Here is a 24054-nt window from a genome sequence, read left to right as displayed (position 1 = left end):
GGACAGGAGCCTCTCACCGGCCTCCTCACCTCAGGAGAGGACAGTGAAGATGGGGAGAGGGCTTGTCAGGTGAGGTCCCGCTGGGATGTTTCGCTCCCCGCCATACCTACATCACCGGTCCCTCCCTTGGCACCTGCCAGGCTCTGACCAGTCGTCTCCCTTCTGTGGGCAGTTTTGCTGGCCTTTGCTGGTGAGCCTCCTGTCCCGTGATTTCTCAAAACTTTCTGGGTGTCTTCGCAACTCAGCCCCCGGCTTCTTCTTCTTCTTCTTCTTCTTCTTCTTCTTCTTTTTTTAACGTTTATTTATTTTTGAGACAGAGACAGAGCATGAACGGGGGAGGGTCAGAGAGAGAGGGAGACACAGAATCCGAAGCAGGCTCCAGGCTCCGAGCTGTCAGCACAGAGCCCGACGCGGGGCTCGAACTCACGGACCACGAGATCATGACCTGAGCTGAAGTCGGACGCTTAACCGACTGAGCCACCCAGGCACCCCAGCCCCCGGCTTCTTCTAATCACCCACGTGGGGTGTCACCCCCAAGTCCCAAAGCGGGCAGGACTCAGAAGCCAACCGTACATCCTGATGTCAACCCCTAAGCCCTTTATCTACACACCAGAACGTGCAGGAATGAACTCTGATCCTAAATGTTTACAGCAGGGCAATATCCTGCCCCCCACCCCTCTTTTTTTTTTTTTTTTTTTAACCTTCCACCTAACAAATGTGGCGCCACTCCTTAACGAATCGGGTGCAAACCCTCCTGCCATGGCAGGAGATGAGCAACCTCCCTCTCCTGCTGACGTGTGTCTTCCCCCTCCTACTCCACAAGGCCTTTCGTGTTTATTCTCATGACAGCCACCATGGAGACAGCGCCAACCACCACAGGCTGGGCACTTTGCCAGGTGTTGCTTCCGATTCTATAGCCGTCCTGGAGGTAAGTGCTGTTGGATCCATTGTACAGAGGAGGAAACTAAGCCGCGGTGACACCTGAGTGACTTGGCCAGTGAGCCACCTGAGCAACAAAGCCAGTGAACGACAGGGCCGTGGCCCGGACCCAAATCTGTCTTGGCTTCAAAGCCTTGGCTCTTCCCAGTGAACCCCACGAGAAGAATACCGCATCAGTTATGCCAAAACCCAGTTTGTCATCTGAGGCAGAAATTCTTCAGTGTCCCAGTGGGGTAAGTCTCGTGTCCTAGGTCAGGCCAGCCATCAGGGGCAGTGTGCTATCCCACCAACCGTCTGGCTCCCACCCCCCGCCAGCTCCGCTTAGAAGACGGCGGTTTGGGACCGCTGTGGGCAGCCGACCTCTCTTCCTCTGCATTCTCTGTGTGCCTGTCTTGCACCCAGCCCGTGATCAGACAGCAGCGTCGTGAAACCATATTACGTTCGTTCCTTGCTAAACGCCTTCCCAGATAACCTGATTCTCTCCGCTGCTTATTAAAGGTAAATATAGAAAGCTGTCATCAGAAGTATGTCTCAGCATTTCATCATGACCGAGGGGGATGGTCTGCTGCCCTGTTCCTTGTAGAAAGTTTCTTAGGGTAAATTTCACTGAGGAGTTGAGTGTTAGCCAGGAGGGGGCTTTTCTTAATAAACTAGCTTGCTTTGTGTAACTGCCTACTGGGGGAACTTTGTGTAACTCAGGTGTGCAGGGGCAGCGAAGAGGCTGGAGCTGGTATTGTCTCTGTGACCATGCTTGCCTGTGGTTTCCCGGGGCATCTTGAGGTCCCACGTCATCCCTGGGCTCCCCGTGTGAGAGTGATTCTGTCACACCTTGTTCGTTTACTGGGAGCGACCTCCCATCCTTTTTGGAAGTGGGCTAAGTATTAATAATAAACACGTAGAACATTAGAAGGAGCACTGGCGTTCATTTCGGAGGCAGGTCTGCAGGGTGATTATTCCAGGCTGTTGTACAAAGATGCTCGCCAGTCCCTCCGTGACTTGGAGTGAGGTTCTTTTCCTCAACAGGTGGTCCACAATCTTATTTTATTTTCACTTACTTTTTTAATGTCTATTTTTTGTGTGTGAGAGAGAGAGAGAGGGATGGATGGATGGATGGACAGAGAGAGAGGGAGACAGAGGGTCTGAAACAGGCTCCACGCTCTGAGCTGTCAGCACAGACCCCGACGCGGGGGTCAAACTCGTGAACCGCGAGATCATGACCTGAGCAGAAGTCGGACACTTAACTGACTGAGCCACCCAGGCGCCCCCACAATTATTTTAGATGATCAGTTTGGACAAAAGGGAAAAAAAAATGATGGGGCTGAAAATGCACCCTGGGGTTAGTTGAGCTCTTGGAGAAAAGCTATCAGTACAACTCTTGAAGCATCGCTCTCCAGCAAATGCTATCTAGTAAACACTCCCTTAGGAATGGTGCTGTACAGGGTCTAATATTATGATTCTCCCAGTTACACTTTTTTTTTTAATTTATGTACACCCCACCCACTTCCACACAGGATTGAAGTCACTACCAGACTGAGTTAATAGCTTCCTCCTCTGTACGCTCAAGCCAGCTGACACGTTTCTCTATTCGAGCCTGTATTACACCATTTGTAGTGATTTTATTTATATGACTGTTCTCCCACTAGCTAGTAAACTCCTTAAGCAAACTCTGTAAGAAATGATGCCTTCCTCCTCTTTAGATCTCCTTCCCACTCCCCTTCTCCCCAACGTACCAAGAGCCTAAAATAGAACCCGGCCCAAACAAGACCTGGGATAAATCCTCGCGGCACATATAACATGTTAGTCTCGAGCCTGTCTTCTCCTCGCCCTGCAAGAGTGCTGACCACACCTCTCAACGTCCAGTGAGGAATCAGGAGGCACACAGGGAGCCCTCCTCCTCAGCAGAAATAGTTTTCTTGGCATCTAACTTCAGTCTCAAACCAGTACAGATAGAAAATAGAGTGTGACCAGTTAGCTCTAGTGAAAGGGACCTTCGGAGAGAATGTCTGATATTTGCATTGCGTTTTGTGGTTTCCGCATTTGTACGTGCAACGGCCTGTGTCATTCTCTCATCTCTGTGGTAGATCTAAGGTGTGTCCTCTCACACACACACACACACACACACGTACACACAAGCTCACACACGTGTTTTTCATTGTCTCACTCTGCTCATTTCCCCTTCACATCACAACTAGTTCATCCCCTCCTTACTCGTCACTGCTCTGTCTGCAGATCCCAGAGCCCCCTCTGGCCCTGGCTGGCCACTTCATTCTGACACATGATGTAACAGGACTCAGGAAGTCGGGGGACTGGCCCCGGATCGCTGTGCTCAGTGTAGGGGTCCCAGGACACGGGGATTTGGGGAGGGATGGAGCACTGTGGGAAACTGATGCCCGGAGTGGTTGGTTCAAGGTCAGACCTGGAGAAGCAGCCAGGAAATGGTTAGGGACCTTTACGGTTGGGAATCCATAAAAATGCCCTCCCCAGTTCCTGTGATTCGTCAGGGCTGATTCTCTCAGTGACTTGTTGGAGGGGCTGTATGCCTGTTCTGTTTTGCTGGCTCTTTGGTCATCCTGGTCCACAACTCTCTGAATCCCCAGCCACACAGCCTGGGAGCCTCCAACCAAGCCCACAGGTGGGTTGGTCTTTCACCGTGCTTGACTCCTGACGGTCTTCCTGTCAGTCCTCGCTAACGGGGGAATGGTGGGTGCTGCAAGTTACATTGTCCCACACCGACAGTGCCTTTCCACACCAGAGCACCCCAGATGCGCCCAATGGGTGTTCAGCCACAGCCAGACGCCTCTTCACACGGGGGCAGGCCCTTTCCGCTGTGCTCCTGCCTGCGTGCTATCAGTGCCAGCCATGTGCTTCAAACTACACCCGTCTTTCTTGTTGTCAGTTCTGTTTCTACATGGATGATGTTGCACAAATTGTTTATTCTCTGTGTCTCCAATTGCCCCTTTGATAGGTAACAAAGACACTTGAGTGAAGACCAAGTGAAGTGACATAGACACAGCAGGTGTCACGGAAACTGGTCCATGGTGCTGGCTCTCCACTCTCTGCCCCAGTGTGCGTGAGGGCTCCGGGATGTGGGGTGGGGGGAGCTGTTTTACTGTCAGGGCCTCTCCAGCACCCAGACGGGAGCTCTACTTAGGAGGTACCTGATAAACCCTGAATTAGAACATTCCATACCTACTGGGGTGCCTGGGTGGCCCAGTCAGTTAAGCATCTGACTTCGGCTCAGGTCATGATCTCACAGTTCATGGGTTCGAGCCCCATGTCGGGCTCTGTGCTGATGGCTCAGAGCCTAGAGCCTGCTTCAGATTCTGTGTCTCCCTCTCTCTCTCTGCCCTCCCCCAGCTCGTGCTCTGTCTCTGTCTCTCTCAAAAAAAAAAAAAAAAAAAAAAAAAGAAACATTAAAAAGCCCCACATTCCATACCTACCACCCTGCCACAAACTGTGAGATACAGGGTTACTGGGAATCCACTAAGGATGTGCCCCCTGCATCCTGTGTTTCTCCAGTGCGGATGCTCGGTCTCTCACTGAAGGGGCTTTTCTCAGTTCCAATTCCACCTGATGTGTCCCAGTCTTCAGAAATGAGAAGTGTGCAAAGGAGATTTCCAGAGGCTACAATACCTCTCTCTCCCTTCTTCACACTTGCCAGGAAGTCCCTTGCTTATGCCATTCTGAGTGGTTTGTCTACACTGGAGGTGGCACCTGCTTACCCAGGAAAGCATCAGCAGGCCTGCCCGGTGGGTTCACCAGCAGTCCCACCCATGACTCCTCTGGGCCTGGGGAAAGGCAGCCTGCCAGCTCACTACCCCCTGAAAGCCGCTTGGGCTCCCAATTTGCTGTAAGCGAAACTCTTCCAGCCTGGGTCTCGAGAGCCAGATGACGCTGAGCAATAATCATAGTGCCCATTTCTCGTGTGCCATTCATTCTGGCACTACTTGCTGCTATGAAGGGGCCCCCGCCTGAGCAGGGTGTGAGGGTTGCTGAACACACAGCCGGCTCCAGCCAGAATAGCTGCATGGCAAACATCCGGGGCCCGTGAGGCCCACAATTTAGTTTGCATTACATTTATTTGTGTTTGCTCTCGACCTTCAACACCAAACATCATCTAATCTTTCATTACCCCTGCAATCTTTCCTGATTTTGCAGGAACAAAGAAATAGAATTTGTTCTTGGTCGAGGTTCAGCCTCAGGGCCGGGCTGCGGAGCCGAGCCCCGATTGCTCCCAGCATCCAAGATAGCATCTCGCTCTGTCCTTGTCCCTCCACGATGAGTCAACGGGCCGCTCGGGCCATTCCCAGAGGGGAGCCGGACCTTGCTTCAGTGACCGCGACAACAGAGCTCCAGGTCACGGCGAGACAAGCCAGCTTGCGCTCCTTCCCTCCCCCCACCCCCAGCGCGCCCAGTGCCCATGACTAGGGCGTTTTGTGTCATCCTGCAGTTTGGCACGACCTCTGCATTTCCTGCCCATAATGCTGGCTGTTGTTTCTGAGCAAATGGAACAAATGACCAACGTGCCCTCCATGCAATCTGTAAACTGGAAACATCTGCAGGGAGGCCAGGGCAGCTGCTGGCTGGGGTGGGGGTGTGGGGACGCGGGAGGAGAGGCCGTGGGAGGAAGATGCACGGACTTGAGGGCACGTGCATCAGAGAAGGGCAAACAGGCCACTAGGCTGTGGTGGAAGGAAGGCCCCGACTCTGCTGGGTGGTAGCGGAATGAAGAGACCACGTGCCCACCCTTTCGTGGATCCACCCTTTCGTGGATGGATCTTGGAAACCAATGGGTCCAACTCCCTGTTCCACAGGTGACACCAAGGGCCCACAGAGGCAGCAGGTGTAATAAGTGACGAGCACCCGGCACCGGTCCCACACACCGCGAGTGTGTGTGCAGTGTGGGCGGGCACGCGCGTGCATACACACACACACACACACACACGCACACACACTTTTCCATGTCACCTCCCCTCAAGTCAGGTTGAGGAGGAAGAAAGGAAGGGAAAACAGTAACAAGTATCCATCGCAGACCGTGTGCCAGGAGCCACGCTGGGGGCTTTCCCGTGCAGCGGGTACAGCGACAGCCCTCCTGTGGGCTTTTCTGGGCACGACGCCTAGTGTCCTATCTCGCTTGACCCTTGCCATGGCCGTATCATAGCGTCCGTCATTTTCATCACATCTGTTGTTCGCAGGGTGGGGAAGTTGATATTTAGGAAGGTGAAGCAGCTTTCCCAGGATGGCCCTGTTTGTGAATGCGGAACCAGCGTCCCCCTCGGCGGTCACTGGCCCAGCCACCATGCTGCCCGGCCCGCCTCAGCCCCGGGGGCTGGGTTTTGCCAGTCTCCACAGATGAGTGACGGAGGTTGAGCGTCTAGAATTCTGAATTCAACAGACAGATGCCCCCGGGGGCCTCTCTTCCCCGAAAGAGGGAATCTCCAGAGTCAAGGCCTAGTTCTTGACCCAGACTCTAACCCAGAGTGAAGGCCTAGTTCTCGACCCAGACTCTCACCTGGAAAGGCCTTTCTGAGCATCACATGGATGCTGGCCCATGGGACACAGCCTGGCTCTTCCCACCTGGTTTCACAAGGGGCTGCAGAACCAGGAGTCCCCGAGAGGAAGGACTGAGCCTCGGCTCCCCTGTGTCTTGGAGAGGAACCATCAGTTTCCCAAACTGTTACATGCCTGTCCTCAGCCCTGCTTCTTGGATGAAGGAGTCACCAGCTGAGAGGTGTTTTCAGGTCCTGGCTGTGGGGCCAGGCCAAGAAGTGGGGAGAGGGCAGGTGCTGTGGGTTTCCTGGTGGCGGCTGGGAGTGCTGTCAGTCTCCTCCCAGCAGCCATGAGGAAGGAGCCCCCTGGGAGGAACTGTGGCTTGGGCCAGAGGCAACAGGCCCACTGTGGGGCAGCTGCTGGGCTCCGTGGCTGTACATGAGCTGCCTGGCTGTGGGTGTGGGAGCTAGAGGGAGCCAGGGACAGCAGCCACAGAGCCCCAGGGCATCTGTGCAGGGATGTGGTTCCCAGGCAGCCCCCAGAGGTCCCCATGCCAGCAGCAAAGCTCCCCTCCTTTTCCACGGGGGATGCTGGGGTGGGGCTGTCACTATGATTCAGCCACGACACAATTTGAGGATGCTGGTGGTACAGCCGGCCAGACGCACTCTGCCAGAACTCTGCGAGCCAAGGGCCGCTGGAGGGGCATTCCCCGCAGACTGCAGGGGTGCGCTGGCCTGGTCAGCCCAGCCTAGCCCAGCCCAGGAAGGGTCAGTCCCCTGGTGGGATCAGCGGGGTGATGCCCTGGCTCAGGGCATTGGTACCCATCTACGTGGCCCTGGAGAGTCCAGGAACTGTGGGTTCCACATGACCCCTGCTGGGTGTATCCTGTACCCCCAGTATTCCCGCCTGCCCTGGCACCCCCTGGGCTGGGTCCCTGCCCTGCACAGCCAGCCCTTGCCTCCCAGGACCCTGCACACATCCCCATCACTGGAGTTCTAGTTGGCTTGGCCAGGAAGCTGCTCTTAGGGCCTCGGAGAGAGGAGAGCAAGGAGGAAGGCCAAGAGGAAGTCACAAAGATCAGTTTAAAAATAACCCTCCTCTCCTTGTCAGCCATGAGGAGGAGCTTGGAGAGGAGCCATGTTCTGATGGTGGTGGCTCAGGGCAGCCTCAGAAAGACCCAAAAGCGAATTGGCAGAGGCCCATCTGGGAGCACACCCCGTGTCCTTATCAGCTCTAGCAAGCCACCGCCAAAACCCCGTCTTCAAGGGACTTCCGCCCAGCCAGCATCTGTTTCCTCTCCTATATTTAAACAACTGGGTTAGTGAACTTGGGAGAGCATTTCTGCCCAGGGGAAGAACACAGCCCTCCACAGAACACACAGGGCACAGGATGATATGAGGCCCTGTGGCCTGTGCTTTGCTCCTCCTCAGCTTCTGCTGAGTGAACGGGGCCCAGAGTTTGCGAGCAGCTGGGGAGGTCTGCCCAGATGGCTCTCTGGGCGCGAGCAGGTGCGATGCCTTCCGGCACCAGACAGAGTGAAGGGGACCCTCAGGAAAAGCAGAGATCCACAAAACAGCACCTACTTCACAGCCTCGGTCCTGAGCGTCAGTGTGTGAGACCCCTTAGTACTGCCAGTCTTGGGATATACTCAGGCCTCTTGGCTATTTTTAGGCACTATTTCCATCTTTCTCCAAACACAGCTGTTTGTTTAGAGGAAGGGCCACAGCTTCTACCAGGAACCTTTTCCTGGTTCTGCTGGCTCCTCAGTCCCAGGCTATCCTGTCATCCCACAATACACACAGAAAACGCACACGTGCACTTGTGCACACACACACACACACACACAGCACTAGCCTCATGAAACATTTAGTGAGGGGAGAGGCATCTCAGGAATCCTCTAGAAAATATCTCCTCGTGGCAGGAAGCACCAACGCTGAGTAACCCAACCTGCCAGACCTAAGCCGTTACCAGGAAATGTTCCCAGAAGCGGCTTCAGGCTGCAGTGGTGATGCAAGGTGGCTCTCTGGATGTAGCAGTTATCCCTGGAGAAAAGCAAGGACTGCACCTGTCACTGGTGTCCTGCTCCTCTTTCCTCGTCCCTACATGCCCTGGGCCATCAGTCCCAGCCAGTACTAGAGATAGATGCCTGGCTTTACATTTTGCTTCCTTTCCTGTATACAGAGAATCCCAGCTGGTTGAATGTTGTACATCCTGGAATTGCCCCGAGTTAAGCGTTTGTGAATTTCGGCTCACCAAAACACAGGCTGGAGGCATCCCTAGATTCCAAACCCCAGCTCTACCCCTGTGGCTGGGAGAGTTTGGGCAAAGTACTTTAATTGCTTAGAGCCTATTTCCATGTCGGTAAAAAAAGATCAAAATAGGTTAATAGAAGCCGTTTCAAAGAGCTGTCGAGGGGATTCAGTGAGATGATATTTATAAACATCTGGCACCTTGCCCAGCCGCTCATAGTGGGTCCTTAGTGGGTTGATGAACTTTCTATTGCTGTGTCAATTACCCATTTTATGTTTGGTTTATGTTCTTCTCCATACTTCCTATCAAAAAATTCAGAGTTTCTTATTAAAACCAGGGCTCCTCTGGGCACTGGCTCTCTATTTATTCCCCTTGTAACAAGAGAAAATATTAGGTGAGCAGGTTGCTATCTATGCAGACCCATCCTTTGTGAGGCAGGTATATCGTTATTATCCCCGGTTAAGTGGGGATAAGACTGTGGTTAAGTGACTTGCCCAAGGTTATACGTGCAGTGCATGGCAGAGGCAGAGTTTGGACATGGGCAGACTGGTTCCAGAGCCACCACCTTGAACCTGTTTGCCACAACGTCTGTAACTGGTTCAGTGGGCCTCTGATACCACCACTGGGGACTTTTCCTGAACCTCACATAGACTTGCATGATCCTTGCTTCCCTACAATCTGGTTTTCAATTAGCCACACTGAATGCATGATTTGGTAATGATAGCTACCACTGAGGCAGCGCCTACCTGTTTTATGCCAGACATTTTGCATATGTTATCTCTAAGATTTTCTCAACCTCAGCTCTATGGACATTTGGGGCCAGATAGTTCTTTGCTGTGGGGGTGCTATCTGTGCATTGTAGGATGTTGAACAGTATCCTCCACCGTTCCCACTAAGCACTTCTCACCCCTTGTCCTAAATGTCACCAAATATTCCCGGGGTGGGGGTGGGGGCAAAATCCCTCCTAGTGGAGAACTACTGCTCTAAACGAGAAATCTGAAGTTCAGAGAGGTTAAATGATTTTCCCAAGGTCACAAGGCTGGCAGGCAGCAGAGACATGATCTGAACCAAGGTTTGCCTGATACCACGACCACGTATTTGTCACTGTATCGTGCTCTCTCCGGGTTCTAAATAAGGAAGGTGTGAACCTGATACCAAAATCTATTTGCCCAGAAGCAATAGCGTCAATATACTCTGACTCCCCGCCCCCAAGACTGTTCAAATTCTGAACTTACAGCCTCCGGCTGCTACTTATCTGAACGGAATCTAGATCTTAGATTTTTGGAGCTATATCAACTGAGACCTAGGCCACTCTGCTGAGCCTAGGAATTGAAGCTCTCCTTTACAGTCCTGTGTCCCCTGAGTATGCCATGCAGCTTGGTTTGGGCGTATGCCACGCTGGTTCTTCTGGAGCCTTGGGAAGGCTGAGGTCTTGGGAAATAAGGGCGGCTCTCTGTTACTTGTCTCTGGCTACTGTCTAGAAAAATGCTGGGGACAGAATCACAACTTACAACTTCTGCCTGAGTTTCATCTCCCCCTGGTTCCGAATTCATTTATTAAAATCTTTATGGACTTAAAAGGAACTGAATTTGCAAATGACACCGCTTCCTGTGACACAGAAAGATGTGTCATTGAAGACAGACTGACAGATACATCAATACAAAGTCGCATACAGGAGCTCTAATTCATAGCAGAACTGAAACCACCCCAAGCTTAGGTTTCTTCCATCATTTTTATTCTCTAGCTTTTTCCTCTTCTCTGCTGGACCCTGCTGGGCACAGACATAGGTACTTACCACTGTTAACGCACTGTGTGTTAGGAAAGAGGAACCACTTTCCATATGGCCCTCTTTGTGCATAGATAAAACAACAACTAAAAGTAAATTCTTCAAGGAAGCTAAATAAGTCATCACAAAGAGCAGGTTCAGTGTCAGAGCCACCTTGCTTTCCTTTATGAGGGAAATGCTAACAGTAGCTGTTACTTATGTTAGTGATGTCCAGACGCCTTGGCAACCAGAGTAACCCTGTGGCCAGTCGCTGCCATCTCGCTGTCCCCCAAAAGGCCCCCATAGTGTTCCTAGAGTCATCACAGAAGAATCTTCATTATGAGATCACAAAATTAACAATCTCCAAACAAGTCAGTGGGGAGATGGTAGCAAAGGGTAAGGGTCGATCTCAGGCGCCAATGCAAGAATTTGAAAGATAAGGTCTTTTACTTTAAGGCTCTAAATTTTGTTACCACATTAACAGAAGGGGAGATGGCCATTGGTGATAAAGACATAGAAACTAACACGAGGGGGACGGGGCTTGTCAATGTAACTGAGGGACTGTTTTGGACTCAAGCCATGCAATGTTTTTCAAGCTACAGGCATCAACCTATTAGTGAATTATGAAATCAACTTAGTAGATCACGATCAGAGTGTATTTTCAATGGAGTGGAATGAAATGGAATGGGTGTATCAGATGACAGTGCACATAGCAAGACTAATTCTTTTTCATCAGGTATATGTTTGAGTGTATGGTGGGTAGCACTCTAAAATTAATTCCTTTTGTTTTACACCCTTATTGAAGTATATAATTCACATGAAATAAACTTCACATATTAAAAAAATTTTTTTTTAATGTTTACTTATTTTTGAGAGAGAGAGAGAGCGTGAACGGAGGAGGAGCAAAGAGAGAAGGAGACACAGAATCTGAAGCAGCCTCCAGGCTCTGACTCAGCACAGAGCTTAACGCGGGGCTCAAACTCACAGGTCGTGAGATCACGACCTGAGCTGAAGTTGGACACTTAACCGACTGAGCCACGCAGTCACCCTTTTAAACTTCACATATTTAAAGCACGCCATCTGATAAATTTTGGCATATGTATACACAGGTGAAACCATCACCACAATCAAGATAACATATCCAGGGTGCCTGGCTGGCTCAGTTGGTAGAGCATGTGACTCTCGATCTCAGGGTTATGAGTTCAAGCCCCACATTGGGCATAGAGATTAATTTAAAAAAATTAATGAATCCCCCCAAATATATTCTATTTTTTAAAAAAGATATCATATCCACTGCCCCCCAAACTTTCCTCATGCCTCTTTGTGATCCCTTCTTCTCCTTCTTCCCCACTCCTCCCCACTCCTTCCCACTAACTACTGGTTTTGCTCTGTGCCATTATAGTCTGTACTTTCTAGAAAAGTGTAGAAATGGTATCTACAAAAAAATGCGCACACTTTTTTTACATGGCTTCTTGCAATCAGCCTGCTTATGTTAACATTCGGCCGTGTAGCTGTGTGCCTCAATAGTTCATTCATTGATATTGCTGGATAGGATTCCACTGTGTGAATCTATCACAAATTACTTATGTATTCACCTATTGATGGGCATCTAGATTGTTTCCAGTTTGGGGCTACTACATTTAAAAGTGCCATCCATAAACACTCACATTCAAGCCTTTGTGTGGACAATATGTATTCTTGGGTAAACACCTGGTTATGGAAAGACTGAATCATACGGTAGGTGTATATTTAGCTTTTTCGGAAACGGCCAAAACACATTGGAAAACGATTATACCATTTTACATTCCCACTGGTAGTGAAGGCAAGTTCCAGTTTCTCTAAATGGACCCTTGCCAATGCTTGGAATAGTCAATTACATTAGTTTTAGTGATTCCAGTGGTTACATGGTCATATCTCATTATTTTAATTTGCATATTCCCAGTGACCAATGAGATTGAGCATCTTTTCACATGTTTAATTTGACATTTATACATCTTCTTTGGTGAAATTACTGTTAAACTTTTTGTCCATTTTTGGGGCACGTGGGTGGCTCAGTCGGTTGAGCATCCGACACTTGATTTCCATTCAGGTCATAATGACACGGTCATGGGATCGACCCCCGCCCCGCGTTGGGCTCCTTGCTGAGCATGGAGACTGCTTAAGATTCTGGCTCTTTCCCTTTCCCTCTGCCCTTCCTCACTCGCATTCTCTCTCTTAAAAAAAAAATCTTTTGTCCATTTTTAATTGGATTACTCATCTTCTGAAGGAGTTGTTAGAGTTCTTTACATATTTTGTTACAAGTCTTTTGCCAGATATATGTTCTGCAAATATTGTCTCCCAGTTTGTGGCTTACCATTTCATTATTTAAATAATGCCTTTTGAAGGGAAAATGATTTACTACATATACATATATGTATATATTTTTTTGCTTGGATATCCAGTTTACTTATTTTTGCTTGTATAGTTTGTGGGTTTTGTGTCATATTTAAGAAATCTTTGCCAAGCTCAAGGCCACTAAGGCTTTTGCCTGTGTTTTCTCCTAGAAATTTTATAGTTTTAGCCTTATATTCAAGTCTATGAACCATTTCAAGTTAATTTTTGCATATGGCATGAAGTAAGAGTTGAAGTTCATTGTCTTTCATATGGGTATCTATTTGTTCCAGCACCACTGGTTAACAAGATTGTCCTTTCCCCATTCAGTTGCCTTGACATCTTTCTTGAAATCAATTGACCATATGCATGTGAGTCTATTTCTGGACTCTGTATATTCTGTTCCATCAATCTATTTGCCTGTTTTTATACCAATGCCACACTGTCTTGATTGCTGTGGTTTCATAGTCAGTCTTGAAATCTAAGTAGTGTTGGAGTCCCAACTTTGTTCTTTTTCAAAGTTTATTTGGCTATTCTAGGCCTGTTGGATTTTCATACACATTTTAAAATCAGCTTTTTAATTTCTTCAAAAAAGCCTCTGGGAGCTTGATTGGTATTGTATAGATAAGCTTGGGAGAGAATTGCCATCTCAAAAACACAGAACCTTACAATCCACAAACATGATCTATCTCTCCATTTTAGTAGGCCTTTTCATATTTCCTCCAGCAATGTTTTATAGTTTACAGTGTTCAGAGTTTACATATGATTTTACATATTGATGTAATTATATGGTTTTTATTTTTTCTTAGTCTGTTAATATACAAATTATGGGTTAGGTTTTGAATGGTAAACCAACATCCTATTTCTAGAATAAATTCCACTTGGACATATGTGTTATCCTTTTTATGTGTTGTTAGATTTAATTTACTAAAAATTTTAAGGATTTTTTTTGGGCATCTATTTCATGAAAGATACTGATATGAAATCAATACTGGTTTTATAAACTGAGTTGGGAAGTATTCTCTTCAATTTTCTTGGAAGAGTTCTGGTGGAATTGATATTTTATCCTTAAAGTTTGATGCAATTTACTAGTGAAGCCATCTGGCCCAAGAGTTTTCTTTATGGGAGGATTTTTTTTTAACAAGAAATTCAATTTATTTAGCTTTGACAGTCTGTGTCTTTAAAAAATTTTTTTGTTTCTTCTAAATTGTTGAATTTATCAGCAAAGTTATAAATAACATCCACTTATTATTATCCTTTCAGTTTGTATGGGAGCTGCAGTAATGTCCTCCACTTTAGCAGTTTCGTCTTCTCTTTTTACAAAGTTTGTCAATTTCATTGATATTTTCAAAGAACCAGCATTGATTTCATTGATTTTTCTCTATCATTTTTCTGTTTTCTATTTCATTGATTTCTGCTGTAGCTTTTATTATTTTCTTTCTTCTGCTTGCTCTGGGTTTAGTTTGCTTATCTCTTTCTAGCTTTCTTAAGGTAGAGGCTGAAGTCATTGATTTGACTTTTCTAGTAATGTTTAGTGCTATAAATGTCCCTCTAAGCACTGCTTTGGCTGGGTCCACAAATTTTGATGTTATATTTTTATTTTTATTTATTTCAAAATACTTTTCTAATTTGCTTTTTTATATCTTCTTTGACGTAACAGATTATTTATAAGTGTGTTAATTTCCAAATATTTGGGAAATTTCTTAATATTTTTATATTATTTATTTCTAATTTAATTCCATGTGGCTAGAAAACCATTTGTATAATTTAAATCCTTTTAAGTACATTGGGACTTATTTCATGTTTTATTGGTAAATGTTCTTTGTGTACTTGAAAAGAATATGTTTTCTGTTGCTGCACAGATAGTTCTATGAATACCAAGTTAGGCCCAGTTAAATGATGGTTGTTATTCAATTTTTCAATATACTTGCTGACTTCTGTCTATGTGTTCTAATAATTATTGAGTGAGAGATGTTAAATTCCAATATAATTGTAGATTTGTCTGTTTCCTCTTACAGTTCTATCAATTTTTGTTTCATTTATTTTGAAACTCTATTAATACATACATAATTAGGGTTACTGTGTCCTCTTGATGAATTGATCCTTTTATCACTATGAAATAACTCTTTTTATCCTTAATAATATTCTTTGCTCTGAAATCAACTTTGATATTAATAGAGCCTCTTCAGCTTTCTTTTGATTAGTGTTACCATGGTATATTGTTTTCCATCCTGTTACTTTTATCCTATTTATGCATTTATATTTAAAGTAGATTTCTTTGAAACAACATATAGTTGAATCTTGTGGTTCTTATGTGATTTGGACATCTCTGCCTTAACTAGTATTTTATGTAATTATCAATATAGTTGGATTTAAATCTACTGTCTTGCTATTTGGTTTGTATTTGTTCCATTTGTTTTGGGTTTCCTTTTTCCTCTTTTTATGCCTTCTTTTGGACTGAGTATTTGTTAGAATTTTTTTTCGTATTTTTTAAGGTTTATTTATTTTTGAGAGAAAGAGACAGAGTGTGAGCAGGAGAGGAGCAGAGAGAGAGGGAGACACAGAACTGGAAACAGGCCCCAGGCTCTGAGCTGTCAGCACAGAGCCTGACACGAGGCTTGAACTCATGAGAGGTGAGATCATGACCTGAGCTGAAGTCGGATGATTAACCGACTGAGCCACCCAGGCGCCCCTGTTAGAATTTTTTTTAAAAAGGATTTTATTTCTTACAGCAATTTTAAATTCACAGCAAAACTGAGTGACAAGTACAGAAAGTTTCCACATACCCTCTGCCCCACATACACACAGCCTCACTACTATCAATAACCTGCACCAAGTGGTTATAATCAAGGAACCTATATGGACACATCATTATCACTCAAGTCCATACTTTACATTAGGGTTCACTCTTGGTGTTGTACATTCTATGGGTTTTGACAAATGTGTATAGACATGTATCTATCACTATAGTATCACACAAAATAGTTCCACTATCCTAAAAATCCTCTGTACTCTACCTATTATTCCCACCCTCCCCCTCAACTTCTGGCAACCCAGTGGTTTTTGTTTGCTTTTTCCAGTTTTGCCTTCTCCACAATGCCATATAGTTGGAACAATATAGTACAAAGCCTTTTCAGATTGGCTTCTTTCACTTAGTAGGTTCTTTCATTTTAGGTCCCTCCATGTCTTTCCATGGCTTAATAGTTCATTTATCTTTCATGCTCAGTAGCATTCTATTGTCTGGATGTGCCACAGTTTATTATTCATTTAGCTACTAAAAGTCATCCTGGTTGCTTGCAAGTTTTGGCGATTATGAAAAAAGCTGCTATAAAAATCCATGTGCAGGTTTTTGTATAGATATAAGTTTTTTTTTTTAACTCACTTAGATAACTACCAATGAGTGTGATTGCTGTATCATATGGTAAGATTACGTTTTGTTTTGTCAGGCACTACCAAATGTCTTCCAAAGTGACTGTATCATTTTGCGTTCCCACCAGGGATGAATGAGAGTTCCTGTTTCTCCACATCCTTGCCAGCATTTGGCGATGTCAGTGCTTTGGATTTGGGCCATTCTACCAGGTGTGTATAGTGGTCTCTCATTGTTGTTTTAATTTGCATTTCCCTGATAACATGAGGGGGGTATCTTTTCATATGCTTATTTGAAAATTTGCATATTTTCATTGGTGAGGTGTCTATTCAAGTCTTTGGCCCATTGTTAAATCTGGTTTTTCATTTTCTTACTGCTGAGTTTCAAAAGTTCTTTGTATATTTTGAGTAATAGTCCTTTATCAGATTTGCCTTTTGCAAATATTTTCTCCCTGTGTGGCTCATCTTCACATTTTTTTGGCAATGGACCTTGCAGAGAAAAATTTCAACTTAATGAGGTCCAGAAATAAATGGATTATTATTTCATGGATTGTGCCTTTGATGTTGTTCTAAAAAGTCATCGACATACCCAAAGTCATCTAGATTCCCTTCTATGTTATCTTCTGGTCGTTTTATAATTTTGTGTTTCACATTGAGGTCTATGGTCCGTTTTAAGTTAATTTCTGTAAAGGGCACACAATCTATGTCTAAATTTACTATTGCACGGGGATGTCCAATCATTCCAGCTCCATTTGTCAAAAAGACTATCTTTTTTCCATTGTACTGCCTTTGCTCCTTTGTTAAAGATCAGTTGACTGTATCTATATGGGTCTATTTTGGGGCTCTCTATGCTCTTCCACTGATCTATCTGTCTACTCTTTCACCAATACCACAGTGTTTTGATTACTGTAGCTTTACTGGAAGCCAGGTATCATCAGTACTCCAGCTTTAGTCTCCTTCAATGTTGTGTTGGCTATTCTGGGTCATTTGCCTCTCCACATAAACTTTAGAACTATTTTGTTGATACCCATAAAATAACACTGGGGTTTTGACTGGGATTGTGTTGAATCTATAGCTCTAGATAGGAAGAACTGATGTCTTGACAATATTGAGTCTTCCTACGTGGACATGGAATATCTCTCCATTTATTTAGTTCTTTGATTTCTTTCATCAGAGTTTTGCCATTTTCCTCACATAAATTCATGTGTATTTAATTAGATTTATATCCAAGTATTTCATATTTACATAATAATGCTAATGTAAATGACATTGTGCTTTTAATTTCAAATTCCAATTGTTTATTGCTGTTTTACAAAAAAAACCATTTTACTTTTGCATATTGACCTTGTATCCTGCAAACTTGCTATAGTAGCAAATTAATCCCAGGAGCTTTTCATTGATTCTTTGGAATTTTATACATAGAAAATCATGGCATCTTAAGAAAACCGTCAGTTCTATTTCCTCCTTCCCAATCTGTATACCTTTTATTTCCTTTTGTTTTATTGCATTAGCTAGGACTTCCAGTACAATGTTGAAATAGAAGAGTGGGAGGGGACATCCTTGCTCTGTTTCTATATTAATATTTGTAATGATTCCATTTTATCCCCTTTTGTTGACTCATTAGCTATAACTATTATTTTATAACCATGAGTTTGTAGAATAGTCTCCTTTCCAGTATTATACCATTTCACACAAAGCATAAGCCCATAAAGCAGTATACATCCATTTCCACCCCCCTTCCTGGACTTTGTGCTATTGCCATACATTTTACTTCTATAAATGTGATAAAGCTTTCACTATATTGTTATTTTACACCTCATTCTTGGTCATATTCTGGCTCTTCACATGACAGGTAATTTTTTTGACTGGATGCCACCGGGCCTTGTGAATTTTACCTTGTTAGTGCTAGATATTTTTGTATTCCTGCAAATATTCTTGAGTTCCGTTCTGGAGCATGGTTAAGTTACTTGGAAACAGTTTTACCCTTTCCAGGCTTGCTTCAAACATTGTTTGGTGAGACCAGAGCTGCCTTTAGTCTGGGGCTAATTCTGTCCTATAACCGAGGTGGTATCTTTATGAGATCTCTACCCCAAATCCCATTAATTGTGAAGTTTTCCACCCTGGCTGGGGGGAACATGAACTATTATGGTCCTGTCCTCTGCTGCCTTTTGATGCTTCTGTCCAGCTGCAGACAGTTTCCTTGCATGCGTGTGCTGACCAGCACTCAGCTGACAACTAGGAGGAGACCCTGTGTGGTGTCCAGCCCTTTCTCTCTGCAGACTCTGGCCACCTCAGCTCGCCAGACTCCCGTGTCCATTTCCTCAATCACCAGGCTCTGCCTCGCTCCTTCCGCTCTGCTTCGCAACCTAGACACTCTTCCAGAAGTAATCTGGGTGACTGTGGGGCTAACATCATCTTTTTCTCTCTTTCGGGGAGTACCGTCTTCAGGGCCTGACAGTGTCCAAACACTGTTTATTACTTGTTTTAGCCGGGAAAGCAAATCTGGATCTTCTTATGCCATCTTGCCTGGAATTAAAAGTCTAAAATATATTTTTTTAGTGTGGGGTGTGTGTGTGTGAGTATAAAAAACACTGCCTTTAAAGACACATTTTCATGAGTAATAAAATTCCATCCGTTGCAGGGTATAGTCATGCAAAGGTCAACCAGCTTTAGAAAATCACCTCTTTAACAGAACCATCCTGAGTCGTATTTTTACAAAGGAGTTATAAACTTGCGTAAAGATTGAGAGCTTGAATCCAAGTAGCACAGACTATCATTAAGATCATGTACAAGAGACACTGGAAATTGAGGCCAGCCCTAACAAACTGTACAGAATGGCCTCGCCGTGAGGAGACACCATCAGCAGAGAAGCAATCCTCAGATACCAATCGGCCCTGATAATCGATGATTCTTCCTCAGAGACCTAGCCAAAAGCACTGAAACAGTAGTAACCTACCTCCCTTGTGGGCAGTGATGAGTTCGGAGAGACTGCCATTGGCCTTGCAGTGGGAGAGAAGTGGATTAGTTTGGCTCCTTCCACAGGCCTCTGAATACAATTAGAGCAAATCCTTCTTAGCGCTAGAGTTACACCCTCAGCATAAATGAGGCACTTTGGGGATATAGTAACCCACTTCTAGGACCTCATGGTGCTTAGTAGCTGAGGAAATGTAGCTGCCAAAGTTTCCATATGCAAATGCCTTTTGTACCTAGTAAGGTAGAGGAGAATCTGAGACCTTAGATCTGACAAGGTAGAGCTCTGTGCTTATGCCACAGCTCTGGACACCTATTTATTAGGGAGCGACGTGAATAGAAAATAGATCCTATTTGCGCTTGGAAGGGCAATCTAGCATAATGTAGAATGCACAAACGTAATGTATACGTTTACCAGCTTTGGAGTTGACACAGACCTGGGTTCCAATCCCACCTCAGCCACAAGTGAGTGGCCCTGGATCAAGCTCTCAATTATCTCTTCTCTGATGATCAGATTCATCCATTTATAAAATGGTGGTGATATTCCCTATTGCAGCATTTTTTCGTGAGAAGTATGCAAGTATGATTCCTGGCACATAATATTCACTCAGAAAATATAGCTATATTTACTATATGCAGATGAAACAGTGACCACAAGAAAGAGACAGGAAGGTGGTACCTCTTCATACTTGCCCAAATGAAAAACATGCTGTGTTCTAAAGTGGAGTCCATCCAAGCCTAGGAGAAACTAAGAAAATCTCATTTATACTCCAAAAAAATCAAAATTGTCAGAGAAGTCCCAAGTGAGGATGGCAACTATTGGCCCTGACTGACAGTCCTTCAAAGGCTGTGTTTTCCAGAGACTCGGTCTTTCCAGTGACAATGTTCCATGCACGAGACCCTGGGAGCCACTCAGTGCTGAGTGCTGCCTGACCTCAGTGCGTGCTGGGAAGGCCCCGAAATGAAAGGTAATAGCACACTCCTTCCTCCAGAGACCTTGGCTCTTGCTCAAGGGCAAAGGTGGGTGAGCTGATAGCAGACCTGGCAAAGGAGCTACTGGGATCTGCTAGAATGGGGCCACCTCACAGAGGCCAATCAGCAAGCCAGCAAGGTGTCTGAATGGCTAAACCCGGTTGCTGCCTTCCCACGCTGGTGTGCTTGTGGGTGACCCTGTTTATCCATAATGCTCCACAGAAGAGAGGCTCTATCTGTATCTGCATTTTTCAGAGACAGGGAGCCCACTTCTGCTTTAAAACAGCAACCTTTCCTCCAAACCAGAATACCTAGTCTCAGGATGGAGACAAGAAAGTGAGTTATGATTGGAATTCTCCCGGGGACCCTCTAACCATTCCCTAAAAGGACACTTACTTATACCAATTTACACTTACTTACACTAGTTTATAAGGTGTGCAAAATACTTCATATATGTACATGGAGGACGTAAATTTTCCTCCCACTGAGACTTTGTATTTAAGTGTAGGTCCTTAATGTTGGCAGTGTTAGGTATCCAAGGTCCTCAGCACACTTCATGCACCGATTTCAGCTCCTTTCCCATCTTCGTTGCCTCCCCTGGCTCCTCTGTCCTCTTCTTCCCTACTCTCTCTCTCCTTTTTTTTCCTCTTCAATTTCTTTTTTACTATAGCAACATACATTTAACATAAAATTTACCATCTTTGGGGTGCCTGGATGGCTCAGTCAGTTAAGCTTCTGACTTTGGCTCTAGTCATGATCAACAGTTCATGAGTTTGAGCCCTGCATCAGGCTCTGTGCTGACAGCTCAGAGCCTGGAGCCTGCTTCAGATTCTGTCTCTCTCTCTCTCTCTCTCTCTCTCTCTGCTCCTCCCCCTCTCATGCTCTGTCTCTCTCTCTCTCTCTCTCTCTCATAAATAAATAAATAAATAAATGTGTGTGTGTGTGTGTGTGTGTATATACATAATTTACCATCTTAACCAATTTTTAAGTGCACAGTTCAGTGCTTTCAGATGCATTCATGTTGTCCAACCACCACCATCCAGCCCTACACCTCTCTTTTTGTCCCATAAAACTGAAACTGTACCCATTAAACACTAACTCTCCATTCTCCCCACCCCCAACCCGAGCAGGCACCATCACAGTTTCCATTTCTACTCCAAGTACCTCATATCTCCCTCTTCTTTCATTTTAAGTTTATTTATTTATTTTGAGAGAGAGAGTGTGTGTGACCATGCAGGAGCAGGGGAGGGGCAGAAAGAGAGGTAGAGAGAGAATCCCAAGCAGGCCCTATGCTCTTAGCACAGAGCCTGACATGGGGCTTGATCCCATGAACTGGGAGATCATGACCTGAGCCAAAATCAAGAGTTGGATGCTCAACCAACTGAGCCACCCAGGCACCCCACTCTCCCTACTCTCTTTTAGTCAAATCCTGCTCTTTTCTTTCTACTTGTAGCCAACCCAGGTCTCAATTCTCTCTTCCTAGAAAAGAATCTCTTTGATCTTTTCCCTTGACTGGTTTACCACAGACTTAATGGTTGTCTGCAGCCATTAAAGGATTCTTAAAACTAAACAAATAGTAAGATAGTTTAAGAATAATGCCCCCAAAATACAAAGGTGCGTATTATAAAAATAAGTGCTCTTGTCCTGTCCCTTATCCTACCCATCGTTTCCACAACTCTTAGCTAAACTTTGTTAGCATTTGCTGTGTGTTTGTCTAGAATTGTTCCATGCCTACATGCCTATAGTACAGCATACTGGTTAATAATAGAGATTCTGGAGTTAGAATGCCTAGGTTTGAATTCTGGCTTTGCCATTTAGTTCGGTGATCTTGAGCAAGTGACCTAACTTCTTCTTTGAGTTCTTCATATAAAAATGAGATATTAGTATCCATTTTATAGGATTGTTTTGAAGACTAGTAAGTTAATAAAGGTAAAGCACTTAGAATAATGACTGGTGTATAATAAACACTATATGGATATTATTATTGTGCATTTTTATGATTGTTATTATGCCTGTATTTTAATCTTTGTTACACAAGTGGGATCATACCATGCATACAGTGCTGCAAGAGTATTTCACCTAAGAAACATCCCATGGGTATCTTTCGATATTAATTTAACCTCGTTCATTGTAATGACACAGGATTTGATTGTATGGTTGTAAGAGCTGGGGTTGCTTTTAAATCCAGGGCACAAGAAACTATAGAGTACATGACAGCATATCACAGAATGTGTCCCAAGGTATTAATCGTGGGGTCCTGGGTTGCGGGCACACGTTGGGGATGTGTCAGAACCTGTGTTTGCTTCTGTCAATGCAGAGCTGCGAAGGACGGGCCTGATTTCCTTCCATGTTCTAAGAGCTGGCATTGCACTTCTCACCCACAGAGGTTTGGCCTTCACAGCTACTATTCTTATTGATCCATTCTTATACGTGACCCTGTCCAAACATGGTTTTCCGGCAGGCCCTTGGAAGGGAAGTGATCGCCTTCCTGCCCCTTCCCACGACCTGGACTGGAAAGGGCTGATCCCTCAGGGAAGGACTATGTATAACCTGGCAGGAAAGGAGCTTGTGAGAGCACATGAGGGATGTGAGTGAGTATAAAATAAATAAGTGGGTCGGCTTGTGAGTGTGTGTGTGTCTGTGTGCGCGTGTGCGAGTGTGTGTGTATGCATCCGTGTGCGTGAGTGTATGGACTCAATGTCGCAACTTCTTCCCTGCTCTCCACCCCTATTTACTCTTCTATTACTTCCTGCTCATCTTATGACTGGGAAGCAGAGTATAAAGACATTGAATAGTCAATAACTGTACCCAGAACTAAAACACAACACATGCAACACATGTGTATCCAGAACATAACACAATGTAAAGCCAAGAGGCATGAAAGTTCAGGCAACACCCTCCTCACAGGAAACTAGTATAGTGTGTGGCTCTACGTACCACATTCGGGAGCCTGGCTCAACTACCAATCAGCTTTGTGGTTTCATTTTTCTGTGCCTCAGTTTCCTCATATTTAGGCTGATAAAGATGATAATATCTATTTGATAGACTCACTCTGAGGATTAAATGAATTAAACTCATAAGATATCTCTATCAGAGCCTGGCACAGAGTAGACCAGTTGAATAAACATCAACTATTATTATCATTGTATCTAAAGGCATCCACCTACCCCTAGCTCTAAACTTCAGTTTCCTTTTGTGCCAATCCCTTACATTTCATCTGTTTAAAGAGAAATCACACACACACAAAATCTGTCATACAGAGTTTTAGCAGAAAAAAACAATTTATCATTTTTGAAATTTTCCCAGAAAGAGGGCCAGAGCCCTCTGATTAGACCTGATTAGATCCTGTAAGCAGTAGGCACAGAAATCCTTCTGGACTTTGGAAACCAGATGGGCACTTATTCAACACATTCCTGTATGGGGTAGTTTACAAAATTCAATGAACACAGCAAAAGAACCCAGCAGTCCAGGAACTTACCTACCTAAAATGGTCAGCATAGGCAGGGCAAATAATTAAGGTGAGGTCAAAGTGTTTGATGCTCCTTGTTCTACTGAAAGTCATTATTTGCATATTGCTGAATGATTCACTGAGGCCAAGTGCTAACGATGGCCTGATAACTCCCATTCAGGATGTGCTTCTTGTTTTCTTGCCTTCATAATAATGACTGACTAGTATTTTATTCTCAAGACCAATGTGTCCCAAAGGAAGAGAATCAAAAAGATGTGTCTCCAAATAAGAGAATCAGAAAGAAATCAAAAAGATGCTGGCCATTGGGCTCTAGAAATCCAGCTGCCTTCTCCCAGCTTCTGAACGCACAACAGCCCCATTGTGCATGGAGAAAAATTGAACTGAAGCTTTCCTGAAAGCATATTTGAACTTGGACCTCCAGTGCATAGATTAGCAGCCAGCTTCCAGCCAAGGCACCCCCTCC

At 45.1% G+C, this 24054-nt stretch overlaps 1 long non-coding RNA gene and 1 other non-coding gene across 4 annotated transcripts; both read left to right on the top strand.

Moving 5' to 3' along the window:
* The first annotated feature begins 822 nt into the window (after window positions 1–822).
* On the top strand, window positions 823–23005 carry LOC144617212 (uncharacterized). 3 transcript variants are annotated; one of them, XR_013557430.2, is made up of 3 exons: window positions 823–928; window positions 16312–16393; window positions 22584–23005. It is a non-coding gene; the product is annotated as an uncharacterized LOC144617212 (long non-coding RNA). The 3 variants fall into 3 exon arrangements; XR_013557431.2 differs by lacking the exon at window positions 823–928 and adding an exon at window positions 10096–10840; XR_013557432.2 differs by lacking the exon at window positions 823–928 and adding an exon at window positions 15314–15447.
* On the top strand, window positions 11593–11665 carry TRNAE-CUC (transfer RNA glutamic acid (anticodon CUC)). Its single transcript has one exon. It is a non-coding gene; the product is annotated as a tRNA-Glu (tRNA).
* Window positions 23006–24054: the final 1049 nt, after the last annotated feature.

The sequence above is a fragment of the Panthera onca genome, chromosome C1 (genome assembly GCF_046562875.1).
Source record: "Panthera onca isolate mPanOnc1 chromosome C1, mPanOnc1 haplotype 2, whole genome shotgun sequence".
Classification (NCBI taxonomy): domain Eukaryota; kingdom Metazoa; phylum Chordata; class Mammalia; order Carnivora; family Felidae; genus Panthera; species Panthera onca.
This window is presented reverse-complemented; position numbering and strand designations above follow the sequence as displayed.